The sequence below is a fragment of the Pleurodeles waltl genome, chromosome 4_2 (assembly GCF_031143425.1).
Source record: "Pleurodeles waltl isolate 20211129_DDA chromosome 4_2, aPleWal1.hap1.20221129, whole genome shotgun sequence".
Taxonomy (NCBI): Eukaryota; Metazoa; Chordata; class Amphibia; order Caudata; family Salamandridae; genus Pleurodeles; species Pleurodeles waltl.
In genome coordinates, this window is record NC_090443.1 from 1,071,282,864 (window position 1) to 1,071,306,288 (window position 23,425).

General features: G+C 49.0%; 1 protein-coding gene across 5 annotated transcripts in view; it reads left to right on the forward strand.

Annotated features, from left to right (window-relative positions):
* Window positions 1-1,754: 1,754 nt before the first annotated feature.
* The window catches only part of LOC138293788 (zinc finger protein 665-like), a 45,866-nt gene continuing 24,195 nt past the window's right edge, over window positions 1,755-23,425 (forward strand). Inside the window, exons 1-2 of one of the 5 annotated variants that reach the window (XM_069233129.1) lie at window positions 1,755-3,678; window positions 3,722-4,050. The gene's annotated coding sequence lies outside the window, so the exon portion shown is untranslated. Of the gene's footprint in view, window positions 4,051-22,411; window positions 22,609-23,425 lie in introns of those variants that run through there. The other 4 variants (XM_069233128.1, XM_069233127.1, XM_069233130.1 and 1 more) reach the window with 4 other exon arrangements.

The following is a 23,425-nucleotide window of genomic DNA, read 5'->3' on the forward strand; positions in this document are numbered from 1 at the left end:
TATTAACAAACAAGGCTGAGCTGGCAGTGCCTGGGTCTGTAATTAACGAATATGATTCGGCTGGCAGTCCCTGGGCCTACAATTAATGAACATGGTTCGGCTGACAGTGCCAGGGTATACTAATAATGAACCTAGGGCCATATTTATACTTTTTGATGCAAAACTGCGCTAACGCAGTTTTGCGTAAAAAAAATTTGCGCTGGCTAACGCCATTCTGAAGCGCCATGCGGGCGCCGTATTTAATCAATGACGTTAGCCGGCGTTAGCCGCCGGCGCTGCCTGGTGTGCGTGGAAAAAAACGACATACACCAGGCAGCGCCGGCGTAGGGGGATATGGGGCTTGGGCGTCAAGAAATGGGGCAAGTCAGGTTGAAGCAATTTTTTTGCCTCAACCCGATTTGCGCCATTTTTTTTCACTCCCAACCCCCATAGAAATGACTCCTGTCTTAGCAAAGACAGGAGTCATGCCCCCTTCCCCAATGACCATGCCCAGGGGACTTCTGTCCCCTGGGCATGGTCATTGGGCATAGTGGCATGTAGGGGGGCACAAATTAGGCCCCCCTATGCCACAAAAAAAACACTTTACCTGAACTTACCTTAATGTCCCTGGGATGGGTCCCTCCAGCCTTGGGTGTCCTCCTGGGGTGTGCAAGGGTGACGGGGGGTCCCTGGGGGCATGGGAGGGCACCTCTGGGTCCTTCAGAGCCCATAGGTCCCTTAACGCCTGCCTTTTGCAGGCCTAAAAAACGGTGCAAAAGTGGCCGTACGTCATTTTTTTTGACCCGCCCACTCCCGGGCGTGAATTTTGCCCGGGAGTATAAATCCGACGCACATGCCTCGGAGTCGATTTTTTAGACATTAACGCCTACCTTACGCAAACTCCATGGACTTTGGCGCTAGACGCGTCTAACGCCAAAGTATAAATATGGAGTTAGTTTTGCATCGAAATTCCGTCAAAAAAAAACAACGCAATTCCGGCGCAAACGGAGTATAAATATGCCCCCTAGTTCATCTGGCAGTGCTAGGGTTTGTTATTAACGAACCTGCTTCAGCTGGCAGGACCAGGGTGTGTTTTCAATGAACTTGGCACGCTTGGCAGTGCCAGGGTGTGTTATTAATTAACCTGCTTCGGCTGGCAGTGCCAGGGTTTGTTATTAACGAACCTGATTCAGCTGGCAGGACCAGGGTGTGTTTTCAACGAACTTGGCACGCTTGGCAGTGCCAGGGTGTGTTATTGATGAACCTGCTTCGGCTGGCACTGCCAGGGCTTGTTATTAATGAACTTGGCACTCTTGGCAGTGCCTGGGACTGTTATCAATGGACATGGCTCTGCTAGCAGTGCCTAGGACTGTAATTGAGGAGTTTCGTTGGGCTGGCCATACCTGGGGTACCACCCCCCTGGGCCCTGCGTCGTCCAGCCGGAGCCGACTCTGCTGAGAGAACATATCCAAATCTCCCTGGTTAGCCTAGCTAATGCCTCAGAGTCCTAGCCTGCAGCCAGCGCGCATGCGCAGCACTGTTCGGACTGAACTACGCATGCGCACTCTCAATGAGTTACTCCTACACAGCCTCAAGAGTACAGTGCGCGTGCGCAGCATATTTCCGGAATACACTGCGCATGTGCATCCGAGGCCTACTAGTTTACTGCGCAGGCGCAGTTTCTGGCACAGTCGTGCTCGCTGCGGAGTTACGTATCCGGAAAAGAAAGTTTTCGAAAATGACGCATTATGCGTCTTGTAGTTAACACGTCCCCTGGTTTCTTAGGACAGACACCGACTGACGGGGTCAGGGACGGAGGGCATCAGTACCCTCACAGAGTTAGAAGAGAGGGACTGTGTCTGCTCACAGTGTATGTGCTCTGGTAGGTCACTTCCGTCTTGAGTCTGGGACGAGGGAGGGCTTCAGTAGGAAACGGCGACGTCACTTCCGGCCCCACTCTTTGTGTATTACCGGCTTCCGTGGGGGTGCGGGTCTGTTCATGTCCATAGCCTGGAGGTGTCTTCACAGGGGTCCCCTCGGTGTTTACCACCCAGCCCCTGGAGGAGGAGAGAGCCTGGGGGTGTCTGCCCCACCCAGGAGGAGGAGAGAGCCTGGGGGTGTCTGCCCCTCCCCAGGAGGAGGAGAGAGCCTGGGGGTGTCTGCCCCACCCAGGAGGAGGAGGAGAGAGCCTGGGGGTGTCTTCACAGTGGTCCCCTCGGGTACCGGCTCCCAGACTGCTGGAAGTCACCCCACCCCTCCCCAGGAGGAGGAGAGAGCCTGAAGGTGTCTACCCCACCCAGCCCTAGGTGGAGGAGAGAGCCTGGAGGTGTCTGTCCCACCCCAGGAGGAGGAGAGAGCCTGGAGGTATCTGCACAAGGATCCTCTCAGGTACTGGCTCCCAGACTGCTATAAGTGTTTCCCACCCCAGCCCCAGGAGGAGGAGAGAGCCTGGGGGTGTCTGCCCCACCCAGGAGGAGGAGAGAGCCTGGAGGTGTCTACCCCACCCAGGAGGAGGAGAGAGCCTGGGGGTGTCTACCCCACCCAGGAGGAGGAGAGAGCCTGGAGGTGTCTGCCCCACCCAGGAGGAGGAGAGAGCCTGGAGGTGTCTGCCCCACCCAGGAGGAGGAGGAGAGAGCCCTGAGGTGTCTACCCCACCCTGCCCCAGGAGGAGGAGAGAGCCTGGGGGTGTCTGCCCCACCCCTGGAGGAGGAGAGAGCCTGGGGGTGTCTGCCCCACCCAGGAGGAGGAGGAGAGCGCCTGGGGGTGTCTGCCCCACCCAGGAGGAGGAGGAGAGAGCCCTGAGGTGTCTACCCCACCCTGCCCCAGGAGGAGGAGGGAGCCTGGAGGTGTCTGTCCCACCCAGGAGGAGGAGGAGAGAGCCTGGAGGTGTCTGCCCCACCCAGGAGGAGGAGGAGAGAGCCCTGAGGTGTCTACCCCACCCTGCCCCAGGAGGAGGAGGGAGCCTGGAGGTGTCTGTCCCACCCAGGAGGAGGAGGAGAGAGCCTGGAGGTGTCTGCCCCACCCAGGAGGAGGAGGAGAGAGCCCTGAGGTGTCTACCCCACCCTGCCCCAGGAGGAGGAGGGAGCCTGGAGGTGTCTGTCCCACCCCTGGAGGAGGAGAGAGCCTGGGGGTGTCTACCCCACCCAGGAGGAGGAGAGAGCCCTGAGGTGTCTACCCCACCCAGGAGGAGGAGAGAGCCTGGAGGTGTCTTCACAGTGGTCCCCTCGGGTACCGGCTCCCAGACTGCTGGAAGTCACCCCACCCCTCCCCAGGAGGAGGAGAGAGCCTGGGGGTGTCTGCCCCACCCCACGAGGAGGAGAGAGCCTGGAGGTGTTTGCCCCACCCCAGGAGGAGGAGAGAGCCTGAAGGTGTCTACCCCACCCAGCCCTAGGTGGAGGAGAGAGCCTGGAGGTGTCTGCCCCACCCAGGAGGAGGAGAGAGCCTGAAGGTGTCTACCCCACCCACCCCAGGAGGAGGAGAGAGCCTGGGGGTGTCTGCCCCACCCCAGGAGGAGGAGAGAGCCTGGAGGTGTATACTCCACCCTGCCCCAGGAGGAGGAGGGAGCCTGGAGGTGTCTGTCCCACCCCAGGAGGAGGAGAGAGCCTGGAGGTATCTGCACAAGGATCCTCTCAGGTACTGGCTCCCAGACTGCTATAAGTGTTTCCCACCCCAGCCCCAGGAGGAGGAGAGAGCCTGGAGGTGTCTACCCCACCCAGCCCCAGGAGGACGAGAGAGCCTGGAGGTGTCTGCCCCACCCCAGGAGGAGGAGAGAGCCTGAAGTTGTCTACCCCACCCAGCCCTAGGTGAAGGAGAGAGCCTGGAGGTATCTGCCCCACCCAGGAGGAGGAGAGAGCCTGGAGGTATCTGTACAGGGTTCCTCTCAGGTACTGGCTCCCAGACTGTTATGAGTGTTTACCACCCCAGCCCCTGGAGGAGGAGAGAGCCTGGCTGTTTCTGCACAGGGATCCCCTCCAGTACCGGCCCCCAGACTGTTAGAAGTATTTATGACCTTTCCACCCCAGCTCCAGCAGGAAAAGAGAGCCTGGAGAAGTCTGCACCACCCATGCTTAGGTAGGAGACTGTCACCTCTGTCTGATTTGTTTGTAGAAATAAACTGAATGAACCTGGAAGCAATCTGTGCCAGGAACTGTGCTGAGCCAGCCGTTTCTATCCAGGGCTGTGAGGCCTCCATTCCAGCCCTAGGGGAAGAGACCCTGGGTGGGCTGCACCGTGGAATGGAGTGAGGTAGAGTAGCATACAGTAGAGTGGCGTTGAATACAGTGGCATTGTGTGGAGTGGGGCAGACTAGCACTGTGTGTAGGGGTGTAGAGAAGAGTGGTGCACAGAGTTCAGTTGCATAAGTAGAGGGACATAGAGTGGTACAGAGTAGAGTGTGTAGTGCACTGGGGTAGAGTGCATTCACATAGACTAGAGTGATGTGTTGTGGAGTGTGGTGGTATAGAGTGCAGTGGCTTAGGCGTGGTATATAGTGCAAAGTAGAGTGGAGGGTCTCTCAGAAGTCAACAAGAACCACTATGCTAGAGGACTTGTAAATGGAAATAAGTACAGTTGACCACTTTGGCGTTGCAAAATAAGGGCAAGTTACAGTACAATGGTAACATCACAAGGGCCTCTGTTACAGCAGCCAAAAGGAATTCCTAACCAGCTCTTCCCAGGGCTTCCCACGTTTAGAGGGATGCACGCCTGGGGTTCAGAGAGACTCTGCAGCATAGCGCTGCCAATGAGACAGGAGGAGGCGTGCTGAAGGAGAAACACAGCAGAATGTTTCAAGTTCAGAAGAAGTCTCTTGAAAGCATGAATACATCTCAGGGCACAGAGGAAGGGTTAACAGGCTTGAATATTATTAAACAGTACAGGGGACCTAATATTGTGACAATGCACCATCGGCACAGCCAGGAAAGATGACCTAAAAGGGCAAGGATATTAAGAACCAGAAAAATAAAGAGCAAATCTGCCAAAATATGGTGAAAGGAGACAAGGGTGGGTGGTTAGAGGCTAAGAAGCCATTGAAGAAAGTGCTTTAAGTGACCACCTATCTGTTTCAGGAGCAGAAATGAGAGGGTGTGGTAGTTGTTGGGTCTGCTGCTTCACATTGCCTATGAATTACTGTTAGAAATGGGGTCCCTAGTTGGCAGTCGGTTTGCACCCTGTCCAAGTATGGACCCTCACTCTAGTCAGGATAAGGGGGATACCCGCTCAGATAACTCCTGCTCACCCCCTTGGTAGCTTGGCACGAGCAGTCAGGCTTATCTCAGAAGCAATGTTTAACACAGTGAAAACACTACGAAAGGACACCGCTCCAGTTTTAGAAAAATAGGCAATATTTATCTATTTAAAACAATACCAAATACGATAAAAATCCAACGTACAGTAATAAAAATATGAATTCTGCAAGATTTACTCAAAAATACAGTTCCTTGAAGTCAATAGTTCCACCTGAGGCTATCACTGCATTGTGATCAACAAAACCAACAGTTCAGGCCGGCCGCTGCGTCCCAGGCAGGCTATGGTGTCGGTAAGACCTGCAAACAGTACCTTGGTTTCGTAGGGCGTTGTGATCCTCACGGTGAGCTCCAGAGAGCGGCGTCGCTGACGTCCCGGTGTCAGTTCCAGAGTCGGTGCAGGAGTCGTCAGGTCCTTGAAGTCACATTCATTGCGATTGTACTCCGGGTTGATGAAGTCAGGAGCGCTGGCGTGGATGGCGTCAGGGCTGTGGTGCGAGGCGGGGCGCTTCGACTTGCGGTCCCCAAGGTCACGGTGCAGGCAGCGGCTCGGTGAACGTGTCGAGCGGTGTCGGTGAGACCAGGACTGCGGTGTGAAGTGGGGCGGTACAACGTGCAGTCGTTGTTGCAGAAGCGCTGTCGGTAGGCCCAAGCCAGCAGTGTGGGACGGGACGGTGCTTTGTGACCCTCACAAGCGGTGTCCACAGGCCAAGGTGCAGACAGTGATGCCGGGTGACGAAACTGGAGTTGATGGTGCTGCAGTCGGTGGACCGGGGCTGCAGTGTGGGACGGTACGGTGCTCCGTGCTCCTTACAAGCAGTGTCCATAGGCCACGGTGCAGGAAGCGGCGCCGGTATCAGCAGGAGCGACGTTGTCGGGGAGGCCCAGGCTGCGGCGTGAGCAGGCGATGCTGGAGTGCGGGCCCACAGGTAACGGTGCGAGCAGCAACTTGGTGAAGTCTGATGACGGCATCGGTGAGACCAGGGTCGCAGTGCGAAGAGAGGCCATGTGACTCCGTGCGGCGTCGGCAGGTCACGGTGCAGGCCGGCATCAGCGGTGTTGCAGTGGTTTCTCCTCTTGAACAGCACTACACACAGTTCCCAGTGCTGCAGGTTGAGGAAACTGAAGTCTTTGGTGTCCCTGAGACTTCCAACAGTAGGTGAGCTCTACTCCAACCCCTTGGAGAACTCTCTCAAGCAGGACACACATCAAAGTTCACCCTTTGCACTCTTTTCAGGCAGAAGCAGCAACTGCAGACCAGTCCAGCAAAGCAGCACAGCAAAGGGACAGTAGTCCTCCTCCAGCTCTTCAGCTCTTCTCCTTGGCAAAGGTTCTTCTTGATTCCAGAAAGATTCTACAAATTTGGGGGTTTGGGTCTTCTTCTTATACCCCTCTCTGTCTTTTGAAGTTGGCAGACTTCAAAGCAAAGTCTCAAGTGTTTGTGAGATCCTTCCTTGTCCAGGCCAGGTCCCAGACACACACCTGGGGGTCAGAGACTGCATTGTGTGAGGTCAGGCACAGTCCTTTCCGGTGTGAACGATCACTCCTCCCTCCCCTCTAGCTCAGAATGCTCATCAGGATATGCTGGCTACACCCCAGCCCCCCTCTGTGTCACTGCCTAGAGAGGTGCAAAATAGCCCAACTGTCAAACTGACCCAGACAGACAATCCACAAACAGGCAGAGTCACAGAATGGTTTTAGCAAGAAAATGCCTACTTTCTAAAAGTGGTATTTTCAAACAGACAATTTAAAAACCAACTTCACTAAAAATGTATTTTTAAATTGTGAGTTTAGAGACCTTAAACTCCACATTTGAATCTGCTCTCAAAGGGAATCTGCACATTAAGGATATTTAAAGGCATCCTCCATGTTAACGTATGCGAGAGAGATAGGCCTTGCACAGTAAAAACCGAATTTGGCAGTATTTCACTGTTGGGACATATAAAACACACTAGTATATGCCCTACCTTAAACATACACTGCACCCTGACCCTAGGGCATACTTTAGGGGTGCCTGACATGTAGTAAAAGGGATGGTTTAGGCCTGGAAAGTGGGTACACTTGTCAAGTCGAATTGGCAGTTTGAAACTGCACACCCAGACACTGCAGTGGCTGGTCTGAGCCATGGTTACAGGGCTACTAATGTGGGTGGCACCACCAGTGCTGCAGGCCCACTAGTAGCATTTGATTTACAGGCCCTGGGCACCTCTAGTGCACTTTACTAGGGAATTACCAGTAAACCAAATATGCCAACCATGGAAAACCAATCAACAGTACAATTTCCATAGGGAGCTCTTACACTTTATCACTGATTAGCAGTGGTAAAGTGTGCAGAGACAATAAACCAGCAAAAACAGATCTGAAAAAATAGGAGGAAGAAGGCAAAAAGTTTGGGGATAACCCTGCAAAAGGGCCATTTCCAACAATTACTAATGCCTTTTTTGTCATCATCTCTTATTGCTAGTGCCATGATTAGTTTAAAGAGATATTGCGTATTCTACACCGTTCATTGTCTTCTTATGGATTATTCTAGTCCTTTCCTAGGTTAATGTAAGAAATTGGAGTATTAGTTGAAAGAACACTCCTCAAATAAGAATCACAATCCTTATTAGGGTTCACCAAAAATGCCATTAAATAAACCTGTGCTTAACCTTTGGCCTGCTTAGTACAAAGCAACTATGCATAATTTGGAAGCAATCTGTAAAGTATTTATCCAGTACCAAAACAGTAATAAAGTGAAAAAACAACACAAGAAAGATCCTAAGCCAATTTAGACAAGCATTGATAAAGCCAATAGGTTTTGCTTATGCAAGAGCTATTGGCTTTGCCAATGTCTTTTAGCCTTGTTGTAGAGTAGAGTGGACTGGTTTAGAGTAGAGTGGAATGGCGTAGAATACACTGGCATGGAGTAGATTGGAGTGGAACAGACGACTGGAGTGGCTTGGCATAGTGTAGAGTAAAGTGGCACTGTGTGGAACGGGGTGGCTTAGAGTGGAGTGGTGCAGCGTAAAGTACAGTGGTGCAGGGTGGAATGCAGTTGCATAGAGTGCAGTAAAGTACAGTGGTGCTGGGTACTGCGGTATAGAGTGGTGCTTAGTAGCGTGCAGTGGCACAGAGTGGTGCAAAGTAGAGTTGAGTGGTACAGTGGCACAGAGTTGCAGTGGTGCAGATTTCAGTGGTGCAGATTAGAGTGCAGTGGAACTGAGTCAAGTGCAGTATCATAGAGTGTAGTGGCATAAAGTAGAGTACCATTGTCTGGAGTGCAGTAGAGTGGCGTACACTATAGTGGAGTAGTGTAGAGTGCCGTGGCATAGAGTAATGCAGCCTATAGTAGAGTGGGATAGAGTGCAGCTGTATAGAGTAGAGTGCAGTGGCAGAGCACAGTAGAGTGATGCACCGTGCAGAGAGTCCAGTAGATTCCCAATTGGTTGACAGTGGCAGAAGTAAATAACACTAATGCTTTCTATGGTGGTAGTGTGGGCGAGCAGTTAGGCATTTTCAGAGGATGCTGCTAAGCATTTGTTGAACTCATAGAGGCAATAAATGTGACACTCAAAGAATAAATCCAAGACCCATTTAGAAAAAGAACACTTCTTTTTATAAATATTTTAAAACCAAAAACGTTGCAAACGAGTAAGTACTGATTGCGTGTTTAAAAGTTACAGCTAAGTAAAGAGTTCAAACCTGTGCGTCTGTACGCATAGTGAAATCCAATGGAGAGAAAAGCCAACAGTGCATAAAGGTAAGCACCATTAGTTTTGGGGGTTCACGTTCTGGAATCAAAGATGTAGGGGCCCAATGTCCACAGTACAACCAGCAGTTTGTCGGGAGCTCCTCAAATTCCACAGAGAGCAGGGGGCTGGTGTGGTTGTAGCTGGGCGCTATATAGGAGAAGGGGGGGGTCATTAAAAAACAAGCTGCACAGAGGAAACAAGTCAGAGAGCTCCAATCAGGGACTTGGGTCGCAAGGGATGTTAGAGCAAGGGGGCACAGCCGGGTGACCTGGACTCATGCCGGGCAGCAGAGTGGATAGGGCGGATGGGCTCTGTGCAAAAGTGCTCCTCCTGGTCAGGGTCAAGCCAGCTGGCAGGCAAAATCAGGACAGCTGGGTTGCTCACAAGGTGGGTCTCAGTGATGCTGACGTCCTGCGATGGCTGCTTGGTCCTGGTGCTTAAAGAATCCCGACTAGACTCTCGCTCTTGGTGCTTGGTTCAGGGCTTCCAGTACCCCGAGGATTGGTGCTGCATGGCTCTGGTTGGGTTCTGCTGTCATCACAATTGGTGGGGGGACAGTCCTGGTCCTCCATAGCATGAGTACCTACCCCTGGTAGTCTGGTGTCGGTTGGGGCTGGAGAGCTGCAAAGCGGTGGACCAAACTCTGCTTCTTTGGTGCCTGCGGGCTGCAGGAAAGTAGCGCCTCTACTCTAAGGGAGACTAGTGGTGGTTTTGAAGTGCTGGCTGGCTGAGGCTTTGGTAGTTACCCAGCTTGTGGGACAAGTCACTGCAATTGTCTAGAGAGGTGTGTAAGGAAATGCCTCCTTGGCATGGTTACCCCCTGACTTTTTGCCTTTGCTGATGCCAAGTTATGATTGGGAAGTGTGCTGAGGCCTGCTAACCAGGCCCCAGCACCAGTGTTCTTTCCCTAAACTGTACCTTTGTCTCCACAATTGGCACACCCTGGCATTCAGGTAAGTCCCTTGTAACTGGTACCCCTGGTACCAAGGGCCCTGATGCCAGGGAAGGTTTCTAAGGGCTGCAGCATGTCTTATGCCACCCTGGGGACCCCTCACTCAGCACAGGCACACTGCTTGCCAGCTTGTGTGTGCTGGTGGGGAGAAAAAGACTAAGTCGACATGGCACTCCCCTCAGGGTGCCATGCCAACCTCACACTGCCTATGGCATAGGTAAGTCACCCCTCTAGCATGCCTTACAGCCCTAAGGCAGGGCGCACTATACCACAGGTGAGGGCATAGGTGCATGAGCACTATGCCCCTTCAGTGTCTAAGCAAAACCGTAGAAATTGTAAGTGCAGGGTAGCCATAAGAGTATATGGTCTGGGAGTCTGTCATACACGAACTCCACAGCACCATAATGGCTACACTGAAAACTGGGAAGTTTGGTATCAAACCTCTCAGCACAATAAATGCACACTGATGCCAGTGTACATTTTATTGTGAGATACACCCAGAAGGCATCTTAGATATGCCCCCTGAAAACATACCCGCCTTCCAGTGTGGGCTGACTAGTTTTGCCAGCCTGCCACACACCAGACATGTTGCTGGCCACATGGGGAGAGTGCCTTTGTCACTCTGTGGCCAGGAACAAAGCCTGTACTGGGTGGAGGTGCTTCTCACCTCCCCCTGCAGGAACTGTAACACCTGGCGGTGAACCTCAAAGGCTCACCCCCTTTGTTACAGTGCCACAGGGCATCCCAGCTAGTAGAGATGCCTGCCCCTCCGGCCACTGCGCCCACTTTTGGCGGCAAGGCTGGAGGAGATAATGAGAAAAACAAGAAGGAGTCACTCCCCAGTCAGGACAGCCCCTAAGGTGTCCTGAGCTGAGGTGACTGACTTTTAGAAATCCTCCATCTTGCAGATGGGGATTCCCCCAATAGGATTAGGGATGTGACCCCCCTCCCCACCGGGAGGAGGCACAAAGAGGGTGTAGTCACCCTCAGGGCTAGTAGCCATTGGCTACTAACCTCCCAGACCTAAACACACCCCTAAATTGAGTATTTAGGGGCCCCCAGAACCTAGGAAGATAGATTCCTGCAACCTGAAGACGAAGAAGGACTGCTGAGCTGAAGGCCTGCAGAGAAGATGGAGACACCAACTGCTTTGCCCCCAGCCCTACTGGCCTGTCTCCCCACTTCAAGAAAAACTGCAACAGCGACGCGTCCCCCAGGGTCCAGTGACCTCTGAACCCTCAGAGGACTACCCTGCATCTAAAAGGACTAAGAACTCCAGAGGACGCGGCCCTGTTCCAAAGAAACTGCAACTTTGCAACAAAGAAGCAACTTTTAAAGACCACACGTTTCCCACCGGAAGCGTGAGATTTTCCACTCTGCACCCGACACCCCCGTCTCGACCTGCGGAAAACTAACTCTACTGGGAGGACTCCTCGGCGACTGCGAGCCCATGAGTAGCCCCAGAGTTGACCCCCCTGAGTCCCCACAGCGACGCATGCAGTGGGAATCCAGAGGCTTCCCCTGACCGCGACTGCCTGCTTCAAGGAACCAGACGCCTGGTAAAGACACTGCACCCGCAGCCCCCAGGACCTGAAGGAACCGAACTCCAGTGTAGGAGCGACCCCCAGGTGGCCCTCTTCCTAGCCCAGGTGGTGGCTACCCCGAGGAGCCCCCCCCCCTGCCTGCCTGCACCGCTGAAGAGACCGCTGGGTCTCCCATTGAAACCTATTGCAAACCCGACACCTGTTTGCACACTGCAACCGGCCGCCCCTGTGCCGCTGAGGATGTACTTTCTGTGCCTGCTTGTGTCCCCCCCGGTGCCCTACAAAACCCCCCTGGTCTGCCCTCCGAAGTCGCAGGTACTTACCTGCTGGCAGACTGGAACCGGGGCACCCCTATTTCCATTGAAGCCTATTTGTTTTGGGCACCTCTTTGACCGCTGCACCTGACCGGCCCTTAGCTGCTGGTGTGGTAACTTTGGGGTTGCCTTGGACCCCCAACGGTGGGCTACCTTGGACCCAACTTTGAACCCTGAAAGTGCTTTACTTACCTGTGAACCTAACAAATACTTACCTCCCCTAGGAACTGTTGATTTTTGCACTGTGTCCAATTTTAAAATAGGTTATTTCCAAAACTGTACATGCTATTGTGATGATTCAAAGTTCCTAAGATACCTGAGTGAAATACCTTTCATTTAAAGTATTGTTTCTAAATCTTGAACTTGTGGTTCTTAAAATAAACTAAGAAAATATATTTTTCTATATAAAAACCTATTGGCCTGGAATTGTCTTTGAGTGTGTGTTCCTCCCTTATTGCCTGTGTGTGTACAACAAATGCTTAACACTACCCTCTGATAAGCCTACTGGTCGACCACACTACCACAAAATAGAGCATTCAAATTATCTCTTTTTGCCACTATCTTACCTCTAATGGGGACTCTGTGCACACTATTTCTTACTTTGAAAGAGCCAACTTCCTACAAGGTGCAGGCAGTGTTTTGCACCAAAATGTCCACAGCTCTTCTGCTGTTCTCATCAGACAGTGCCTCTTCTTTGTCTGTCTTCTCTTGATCTGTCGAATCTGAATCTTGGGTTCAGAGGTGCCACCTAAATCACAATTTAGGGGCATTACAGGGAGTGCTAGGCAGCAGCCAATGGGTTGCCTACCTTTGGGGTGACTACACCCTTTATATGACCACTTCCATTGGGAAGTGGGCATAACCCTATAACAGTACTTTAATCCAAAACAAGATGGGGGGATTTAAAAAGAGGTGTCCACATCAGCTGGTCAACCTTAGGGGTGGGATTAGCCTAAGATGGGCACCCCCCCTAATCGTATTAATTTTCCCACCTGTCTTGCAAAAAGTGGGTCAGGATAGGAGGGTGATCATCTCTGCCATCTGGAGAGACTTGGGTCACATCACAAAAGAGGCTTGGCCTTTGAAGCTTTCCACCCTGAAATGTCCATCCTGCCTGGCAAAGGTGATAACACCTCCACCCAGAGCAGGCTTTTGTTCCTGGCCTATGGGAGTGCTGGCTTTCACCTAAGGAAGTTAGAAATCTGTCTAGGATGTCTACACTGGTTTAAACCAGTCAGTTAAGTTACTAGCGACCAGGTAGGTTTTTAGAGGGCTTAGTGCATGTATTAATAAATCCATCACTTCAGTAAGTGTTTATTAATACAAGATTTTTGATCTGAAACATCCCTGGTTTCAGTGAAGCATCATGTGGCTGGGGAACTCATAATGGCTTCCCTATTCACTTACTATGTCTAGGAATTAACAACGAGATAATGGGGGCATATCTGCTCATTGTAGGAGGCTGGCCTGGCTTGTAGTGGGTACCAGAGGTACTTACACCTTGTGCCAGACTGGTGTCACATGCACAATATCATAAGAAAACACAATACACAAAAGTACTAAAAATAAAGATACTTTATTTTTATGACAATATGCCAAAAGTATCTCAGCGAGTACCCTCAGTATAAGGATAAGAAATATACACAAGATATATGTACACAAACCAAAATTATGCAGGTTATAGCAAGAAAAGTAATGCAAGCAGTGTAAAGTTACAATAGATTGCAATAGGAGCACATAGGTATAGGGGCAACAGAAACCATATACTTCAAAAGTGGAATGCGAACCACGAATGTACCCCAAACCTATGTGATTTGTAGAGGGTCACTGGGACTGTAAGAAAACAGTGAGGGTTAGAAAAATAGCCCACTCCAAGACCCTGAAAGGTAGGTGTAAAGTGCACCTACTACCCCCAGAGAGCAAAGAAGTTGTGATAGGGGGATTCTGCAGGAAGAACAAACACCAGCAATGCAACAGTGGATTTCCGGACCTGAGTACCTGTAAGACAAGGGGACCAAGTCCAATAGTCGCAACAGTGTCGAGAGTGGGCAGGAGCCCCGGAAATGCCAGCTGAGGGTGCAAGGAAGCTGCCACCGGTTGGAAGAAGCTTGGCGTTCTGCAAGAAAGAAGAGAGCTAGGGATTTCTCCTTTGGAAGATGGATGTCCCACGTCACGATGAAGCTTGCAGAGGTGTTCCCACGCAGAAAGACCGCAAACAAGCCTTGCTTGCTGCAAGGGTCGGGGTAAAGGTTTTTGGGTGCTGCTATGGCCCAGGAGGGACCAGGATGTTGCCACTTGGAGGAGGAGGAGACAGAGGGGGCGCCCAGCAACTCAGGGAGCACTCACAGAAGCAGGCAGCACACGCAAAAGTACCTGAACAGGCACTCGGAAGGAAAGTGAACCGGAGTCCACGCGAAGTCACAAAAGTGAGTCCCACGATGCCGGAGGACAACTCAGAAGGTTGTGCACTGCAGGATAGAGTGTCGGGGACCCATGCTTGGCTGTGCACGAAGGAAATCCTGGAAGAGTGCACAGGAGCCGGAGCAGCTGCAAATCACGCAGTACCCAGCAATGCAGTCTAGCGTGGGGAGGCAAGGGCTTACCTCCACCAAACTTGGACTGAAGAGTCACTGGACTGTGGAAGTCACTTGGACAGAGTTGTTGAGTTCCAGGGACCACGCTCGTCAGGATGAGAGGGGACCCAGAGGACCAGTGTTGCAGTCTTTTGGTGCCTGCGTTAGCAGGGGGAAGATTCCGTTGACCCACGGGAGCTCCTGGTGCCAGGAGGAGGCAGGCTACCCCCAGAGCATGCACCACCTGGAAACAGTCGAGAAAGCCGGCAGAATGCGGCGATACAAGGTTGCTAGTAGTCGTCTTGCTACTTTGTTGCAGTTTTGCAGACGTCCTTAGCAGTCAGCGGTCGATCCTTTGGCAGAAGGTGAAGAGGGAGATGCAGAGGAGCTCTGGTGAGCTCTTGCATTCGTTATCTAAAGAATTACCCAAAGCAGAGACTCTAAATAGCCAGAAAAGGAGGTTCGGCTACCAAGGAAGGAGGATTGGCTACCAAGAGAGGTAAGAGCCTATCAGAAGGAGCCTCTGATGTCACCAGCTGGCACTGGCCACTGAGAGCAGTCCAGTGTGCCCCCAGCACCTCTAAATGCAAGATGGCAGAGGTCTGGGACACACTGGAGGAGCTCTGGGCACCTCCTCTGGGAGGTGCAGGTCAGGGGAGTCTTCACTCCCCTTTCCTTTGTTCAGTTTCGCGCCAGAGCAGGGCTGGGGGATCCCTAAACCGGTGTAGACTGGCTTATGCAGAGATGAGCACCAGCAATTTGCCCATTAAAGCGTTTCCAGAGGCTGAGGGAGGCTACTCCTCCCCAGCCTTCACACCTATTTCCAAAGGGAGAGTAACACCCTCTCTCAGAGGAAATCCTATGTTCTGCCCTCCTGGGCCAGGGCTGCCTGGACCCCAGGAGGGCAGAAACCTGTCTGAGGGGTTGGCAGCAGCAGCTTGGCAGTTCCCGGGTACTATGCTAGAGACCCGGGGATCATGGAATTGTCCCCCCAATGCCAGAATGGCATTGGGGGGACAATTCCATGATCTTAAACATGTTACATGGCCATGTTCGGAGTTACCATTGTGACGCTATACATAGGTAGTGACCTATGTGTAGTGCACGCGTGTAATGGTGTCCCCGCACTCACAAAGTCCGGGGAATTTGCCCTGAACAATGTGGGGGCACCTTGGCTAGTGCCAGGGTGCCCACACACTAAGTAACTTTGCACCTAACCTTTACAAGGTAAAGGATAGACATATAGGTGACTTATAAGTTACTTAAGTGCAGTGGTAAATGGCTGTATTTCACAGCCATTTACCACTGCACTTAAGTAACTTATAAGTCACCTATATGTCTATCCTTTACCTTGTAAAGGTTAGGTGCAAAGTTACTTAGTGTGTGGGCACCCTGGCACTAAAGGTGACGTTATTTCACTCAGGCTGCAGTGGCAGGCCTGTGTAAGAATTGTCAGAGCTTCCTATGGGTGGCAAAAGAAATGCTACAGCCCATAGGGATCTCCTGGAACCCCAATACCCTGGGTACCTTAGTACCATATACTAGGGAATTATAAGGGTGTTCCAGTATACCAATGTGAATTGGTAAATTTAGTCACTAGCCTGTTAGGGACAAATTTGGAAGTAAAGAGAGAGCATAACCACTGAGGTTCTGGATAGCAGAGCCTCAGTGAGACAGTTAGTCATAACACAGGTAACACATTCAGGGCACACTTATGAGCACTGGGGCCCTGGCTGGCAGGGTCCCAGTGACACATACAACTAAAACAACATATATACAGTGAAAAGTGGGGGTAACATGCCAGGCAAGATGGTACTTTCCTACATAGAGGTAGCCTAAGACTGTGGAGGACCCACCAAAACTGCTGCGTTCAAGGTTTGAGTCAGTACTCGAGCCCATATCACTTATCATGAATATATAGGTCTAGTGGTATACCGTCTGTTCCTAGGGCATTTTTCTTGGAGAGTTCTTGAATACCCTCCCTGACTTCCTATAGTGTGAATACCAGCTCGGAGGAACCACCCTCCAAATCTTCTCCACTGCCATCGTTATTGAGGGGGACACTACAATAGGTACCCTCTAAGTGAGAGACCTTAGACTAATACACTAATAAGGGATACCTGGGCCTGGTGCAAGGTGTAAGTACCCCTTGGTACTCACTACACGCCAGTCCAGCCTCCTACACTCTATGATTGTTCCTGTATTCAACAAGCATTTGCAATTCAATAAGTTGCACATTTGTGAGAGTTATAAATGCCAAATTGCACTTTTCTTGCCACAAAAATTGGTCAACCCTGCCTCATAATTTGGTCCTTTCCTACCACATAATTCCATTGGCCCTGCATATACCTAAAGCACTTCCTTTTACCTTCTTCCTCTCTCTGCAGCAACCACCCAATCATTTTATTTTTCCAATACTTGTTCTCTCAGTGCAAAAGGAAGCTGCTGTCATTTTCTCTCCTAGTGACACTGATACTAAAAATAGGAAAGGGCACATGAAACTTTGATACTTTCTGTTGATGTCTTGGGTTGAGTGGTCCAGATAAAGTAACTATCCTTTTTTTTTATTTATTTTTTTATATATAAACTTCTTTTAATTGAGTTTGTATCAGGATCCACCAAGATAACAGAGAGAAAAATACATTGCAATTCCAAACTTTGTCTTGAATAACTTCCCCAGTGGTTCCCAGAGAAAGCAACAATGAGACTAGGTAGCTATGCAAATTCATTCAATAGGTGATTCAAGAACAGATTTACCCATGATTGTCTAAAAAGAATTCACCCCAGTTCGAGGACATTTCTTTACCACTTCCTTTTCTACTAGCATATCTCATTTCTTGATTTCTGACTTGCATCATTTTGCTCCGCCATTCTTGAGCGGTGGGAGATAACTCAGAACGCCAGTTTCTTAACAAGAGAGATCTGGCAATCACAGTGGCGATAAAAACGAGTTTCTCCCACCTGGAAGGGAGCCTTGCCTCGGGGTCGAAGCCTAAGCACATCAACCGGATACTGGGAGTTATAATGACCTGAGCCATAGTTATTAGCATCCTGAATATTCCATCCCAGTATTCCTGTATACATCGACATGTCCCAATCACATGTATCCAACCCGCCACCCCTACTGCCTTACAGCGAAAATAGAGATCAGGACAGCTGGGCACCACACGGGATAAGGCTTGCCGGGTTCGATATAATAGCCATTTACTAAACAATATCATTCTATGCCAGTTCGCACCTCTGAGAAATTTAGGTGATTAATTCTCTCCCAGCACTCACTTGAAAGATCAAAGTCCTCCTGACGAGCCCATTTTCTTTGTGCCTTTGCCCCAAGATCGACCTAATCCCTGTCTACCAATAACCTTCTCCACGACCCGGCACTCCTTATTCCAGGAGGATCCACCAATTCTGAGACTAACGCCTGGGCATTAATGATTAAATTGATATCGAGGTCCCTTAGACTGTGTAGCATAGTATTATAGGATCCCACCAAAAGAAAGTCATTTTTGACAACCATCTGGATGTTTTCAGGAGTTTCCCTGTTGTCATTGATGCGAAAATCCACGATTTTACTAAATCCTGCATGCCCCCACCTTCTTACTAAGTCTGCATTGAGCTGAGCGCCAGAGCGTAACATGAACTGTGTAAGAGGGGTGTAGAAAAGCAAATATAGGATTGAATACTTTCTAAAAAAAAAAAATGTGATTTTCTCTTAAAGAGCCATTTAAGAATCTTATAGCAAACTTTTTGGGGAGATTTCGCCAAAAGTGCTGGATTCCGAATATCGTGCTCCCTACATATTAACTCACGAAAGTCATTAGAGAATGTACAACCTACAGATTGTTCTGCTTTAAAACTAGTTAAATAATGCGCAAAAAAGGCAAAGTAATAATCTTTAAAATTGGGCAAAGCTAACCCCCCCCTTTTCTTTTATCCGCATATAATGTGCTTAATGCAGCTCGAGCCTTCTGATTTTGCCAAATAAATGGGTGAAACATATACTTTAGCTTTGTGTTAAAACACACGGGGTGGCAGAGAACAGAAAATTAAATAATGGTAAAACTGACATTTTGTTCAATGCAATTCGACCTAATTTAGAAAGGGGGAGAGGCCTCCATCGGGCAAGCAAAGCCTGAGTTTTCTAGAGCAACGGGCATAAATAAGGTCACGCAGGTCTCCTATATCGGCTGAAAAATAAACCCCAAGTTATCTCTTTGGCCTCGCATTCACACAATGTCTTAATTCAGGGAGCAGTTTAATAGAAGAGGTGCCACACAGAATAATATCGGTCTTACTCATATTAATCTTGTAGCCACAAATTTGCTCAAATTTGGCAAAAACATTAAAAGCCGCTTCCTGGGAAGTACGTTCTTCATCTTAAAACATAATGATATTGTCAGCGTAGAGTTTAATCTTCCCCATTGACTCTAAAGGGGGTTGAATCTGACTATTTTGTCTAATTTTAATGGCTAAGGGCTCAATGAAGAGAGCAAAAAGTATAGGAGATAAAGGGCAACCCTGCCGAGTCCCCCGTTGTACTTGAAGTTGACCAACACATGTGGAATTAATAATAATATTAGCTTCATATTTTGAATACAACCTTTGAATTAGTGCAGAGACCTGAGAGGGCACATTATAGCTAGACAGTACTGCGAAGAGTGTATCCCATACAACCAAATCAAATGCGTTTTCCGCATCTAATAAAAGAACGATGGCAGAAATCTTATTCGAGGCAAAATAGTCAAGGTCCTCAGCCACAAAATGTGTATTAGTTGCAAGTTGCCGACCAGCTATGAACCCGTTTTGATCGGGATGCACCAGTTTATTGACGACCCCGTTGAGCCTATTAGCCAAAAGTTACGTAATAATTTTATAATCTGTATTTAGCAAAGAGATTGGATGATATGCATTAGGATCTTCCCTGTTCTTATTCTGTTTGGGAAAACTAACCAAATTCCCTGAGTGCCAAGAATTGGGACTCTGTTCGCCTCTAAGTAGGACATTAATTAAAGACAAAAAATCGTCAATGAATGCTTTAATGAAAGCTTTATAAAATTCAGCCGGAAAGCCATCAGGTCCACAAGCCTTCCCCGTAGGGAGGTTCTTGACAACCTCAAGGAGTTCTAACTTCGTAAACGGCTGTATTAGAGCATCGCTGTCTTCTTCTGTAAGACTAGGGATATCCAGCTTCCCCAAGAATTCCTTAATAGATCTAGGGTCAGTATCCTGAGCATGGCTGTAAATTCGCCTATAATGCTCTAGCATAATTTCATCCACAATTCTGGGGTCAGTATGTCTAACCCCGGTGATAGGGCATCTCAAGGCATGTATGATATTACTAGCAATTCGATCCCGAGCCTGCCATGCCAAAAATTTGCCTGTGAAATTACTCTCTTCATATACCTTTTGTTTATAAGTCTGATATCCTATATCACCCTTCTTGAGAAAATTGTTGGCCAGTGTCTTTTTAGCTAATTCAAAAGACTTTCTATTGTTTTCCGAAGGGGCATGTAGGTAAGCAATTAAACACCTTTGCACTGCCTCATCCAGAGCCCTGGCTTGTTGTCTCTGAGAAGATTTGTCTGCTGCCTCTTTGGCGATTACCAAGCCCCTGAAGAAGGCCTTAACTAAATCCCAGATTATAGCCGGAGTTGAAGATCCCTGATTACGTTTGAAAAATTCACTTATTTCGTTCTTAGAAATCTGTACCCATCCCTCATCTTGAAGAAGCTGCTGGTTAAAGACCCACCTTCTAGTCTGAAACTTGGGGACTTCCGAATAAAGAAACACTTCCATCACCAGGGAGGCATGGCCTGTTTGTGGGGGCTGCCCATCGCCAGTACCAGTTGCAAAAAATGTGGGCATTACGTTCGATGATTTATTGTCTTTCAAGTTACAGATTAATCATTTGGTCAAGGTCTGTTTTTGCACACTAAAAATTCTTAAGAAATGTCTTCATCTTTTGGACGTCCGGTCGTACTGGCTTTGGTCACTTCTAGACTGGACTACTGTAACTGTTTGCTGCTCAATGCTAATAAATCCTCTTTGGATAAATTGCAGTCTATTCAGAATGCGGCGGCCCGTCTAACTTTAAACATGCCCCATTCTACCTCTGCTGCTAGGTTTGTGACATCTCTTCATTAGCTCCCAATTAGGAAGAGAATCATGTTTAAAACACTCTGCCTTACGCATAAAGCACTTCAGTCGTTGGGATGTGATTATTTGAAATCCATCTTGTTGTTTTACCAACCTCCGAGACTCCTGAGATCTGCTTCTAAATTTACGATCAAGGTCCCACGCTGTAAAAAAGCGAGATGGGGAGATCGCGCTTTTTCCCACTCTCTATGCGACAAATACGGAACCATTTGCTCTTTCGGAAGTACCTTAAAACCAGGCTTTTTGCAAACTAATTATTAGTGATAATCTGGATTTGTTTTTCTGCATTTATGGTCTGCATAGCGCTTCGATGCTTCCACCGGAATGCGCTCTATAAATAATCTAATACAATACAATCTAATACAATACAATACAATAAGCCAGAGTGCCGCACTGACTGAGTCTTAAAGTGCAATGTTTAAGATATCAGAAAAAAATCAATGCGAGAGGTGCTTTTGAACCGGGTTGAGATGCACGTATTCTCTCTCTCATGGGGGGCATTCATTCTCCAAGGATCACACAGCATCAACACTTTGACATAGTCTTTAAAGATTTTGGCAACTCTAGGCTTTTGTTGTTTCTTACCCCTAACAGTGGTATCCAAAATTTGAGCCTGAAGAAAGTTAAAATCCCCTCCAATAATAATTTTACCTGATAATTGCAAAAGGGACTGGAACAATCCTACAAAAGGAGCTGGATCATCTAGCAAGGGTGAATAAAAGCTAACAAAGACAAATCTTTCTTTGGCAATTAAACAGTGCACCCAGCACCATCGTCCTTCAGGGTCGCAAAGAAAGTCAAGCAGCTGTGCATTGAGGCCTCTAGCTAGAAAGACCTCAGCGCCTCTATGGGCTGCTGAGGCTGCGGCAACCATCTTAAAATCGTCCATCTCTTTAAACATGTGGAAGCCCGAAACTTTTTTAACTGGGAAATGAGTTTCCTGTAAAAGAATAACCGAGGGATTTAGGGCAGCTACCCTTTCTTCGATTACATACCTTTTCCTGCGATTATTTTACTTTTTTGACATTTCAGGAAACTATTATTAATGAAAAATTCAACCTTGCCATCGAGTTCTCATAGAAAATCTAAGAGGAAATAAATGATCTAAACCTAGTCCAATTAACATCAACCCCCTCTATAACCTTAGCCATTCTGAAATACACGTAGCTACTATTTAGTGTGGAAAACCAGGATCCTGCACCCCTTATCAACCCTCCCTCCACCCACCCCCAACCCACACACCCACCCTTGGGTGGCCCAAGCCAGGGGCCTTCCCGTCTGAGCAATCCGGGGCCACCCTTTTTTAATCGGGTTCCTTGACATGGCGCCCTACACCATAGACTCAAAAAGGACTGGAGTATAAGTACCATAAAGACGTATTTGATTTACACTCTATGAAATCCATCTTTCTGAAGCAGCATTTCCCCTCTCAGTGCCAGGTCTATCCTCCTTCCCTTAATCATATTTCCCACCATCCCCTTACCCCCTGCCCCGACTGCTTCTGAATTGAATGCAACAAAGTCTTAGCAGCATCAGCTGTATTAATTAAATTAGAATGTCCCTGAAAAAACACTTTAAGTTTAGATTGCTGTGCAAGTCCTGCCGGAGCACCGGCTTTTTGGAATGCCGGAATCATCCCTTTCAATTCTCTCCTCCGATGTGCAGCCGCCACAGACATATCTGAAAAAATTTTGAAGGCGAAATCGCCAGGAACCTGATGCACTTTACTCTTAGTTGCTTGTTGAAGAATGCGTTCCTTGACATGAAAATCACCAAAATTGACGAGGATAGTTCAAGGATACTTTGCATGGTGTGACTGTACTGCGGGAACCCAGTAGGCCCGCATGATGGTAAGATCCAAATGTTTATTGACTGGTTCAGAGAGAACATGCTGCAGGATAAGGTCCGTGATTAAGTTTGTGACAGTTTGTCCATTTTCACCCCCCTCCAGGAATTCCTGTAAATCTCAATTTTGATCTACGTGAGCAATTCTCAGCATCATCTAGCTGGATCTGTAAGTCTAACAAATCAGCTTGACATTTTGCCACTGACGGTTCCACAGAGATGCGAGCATCCTCCAGGTCATATACTCACTGTTCAATCTCCTTAATGCGTGAGTTAAGTTGCTGTATATTACTCAAAATTAAATTCATTTGCGATTCCGTTCTCTGATTTGCCTCGTTTTGCGAAATTTATAAGGCTTTTAACTCAGATAAGATCTGAAGGAGCAAATTTTCCAAAAGGATATCGGAGCTTGCCTGGTCTCTTGGTGCATGAGAGAACAAGCCCATTTGAAAGTTCTGCTGATCCTGGGCCGATTCAGGGGGTCCATTAACGGAGGAGTTCGAGGGGGGCCCGGCTGTAGTGCTTATCCCTGATGCAGAAATTGACTTGCAGGACTCGCGAGAGAGATCAAGTAGAGAGCTTCTTTGCCTGAGGAGCAGAGGCAGAGTCACTAGTCCATGCAGGAGCACTGCCCTTTTGGCCCTTCACCAGTCCAGAAAACATAGGATAGAGTATTTTGGAGCCTGCGCCCATATCCAGAGCCCAACTGTGAGTAACTTCGGCGTTACATCTCAAGGCTGATTGATTCAGAGGTGGGCTAGCCTTATTAAGTGACTGTAAATTTAAATCCAATTCCAAGTCCGGGCTCCTAGCCTCTGCCAGCGGAGAGTCAGAACCAGCATTTTGCGAGCTAGTCATAGAGAGCGATAAGCTGTGAGGAGAAGTATCCCTAAGAGCTAAATCGATAGTCGGTGGAGGGACGGTATTTGAAGACAAATCCATATTCAGGTGATTGTCGGATGGGGCTGGGCGCTTTGTTTTAGCAGTGCGAGCAGCTTTAGGAGCCCTAGAAGCAGGGCGTCCTTTTCTCTAAAGATAGTGCGGAGATCGGGGCATTATACAGCGCTGCTCCTTGCCCTTACAAG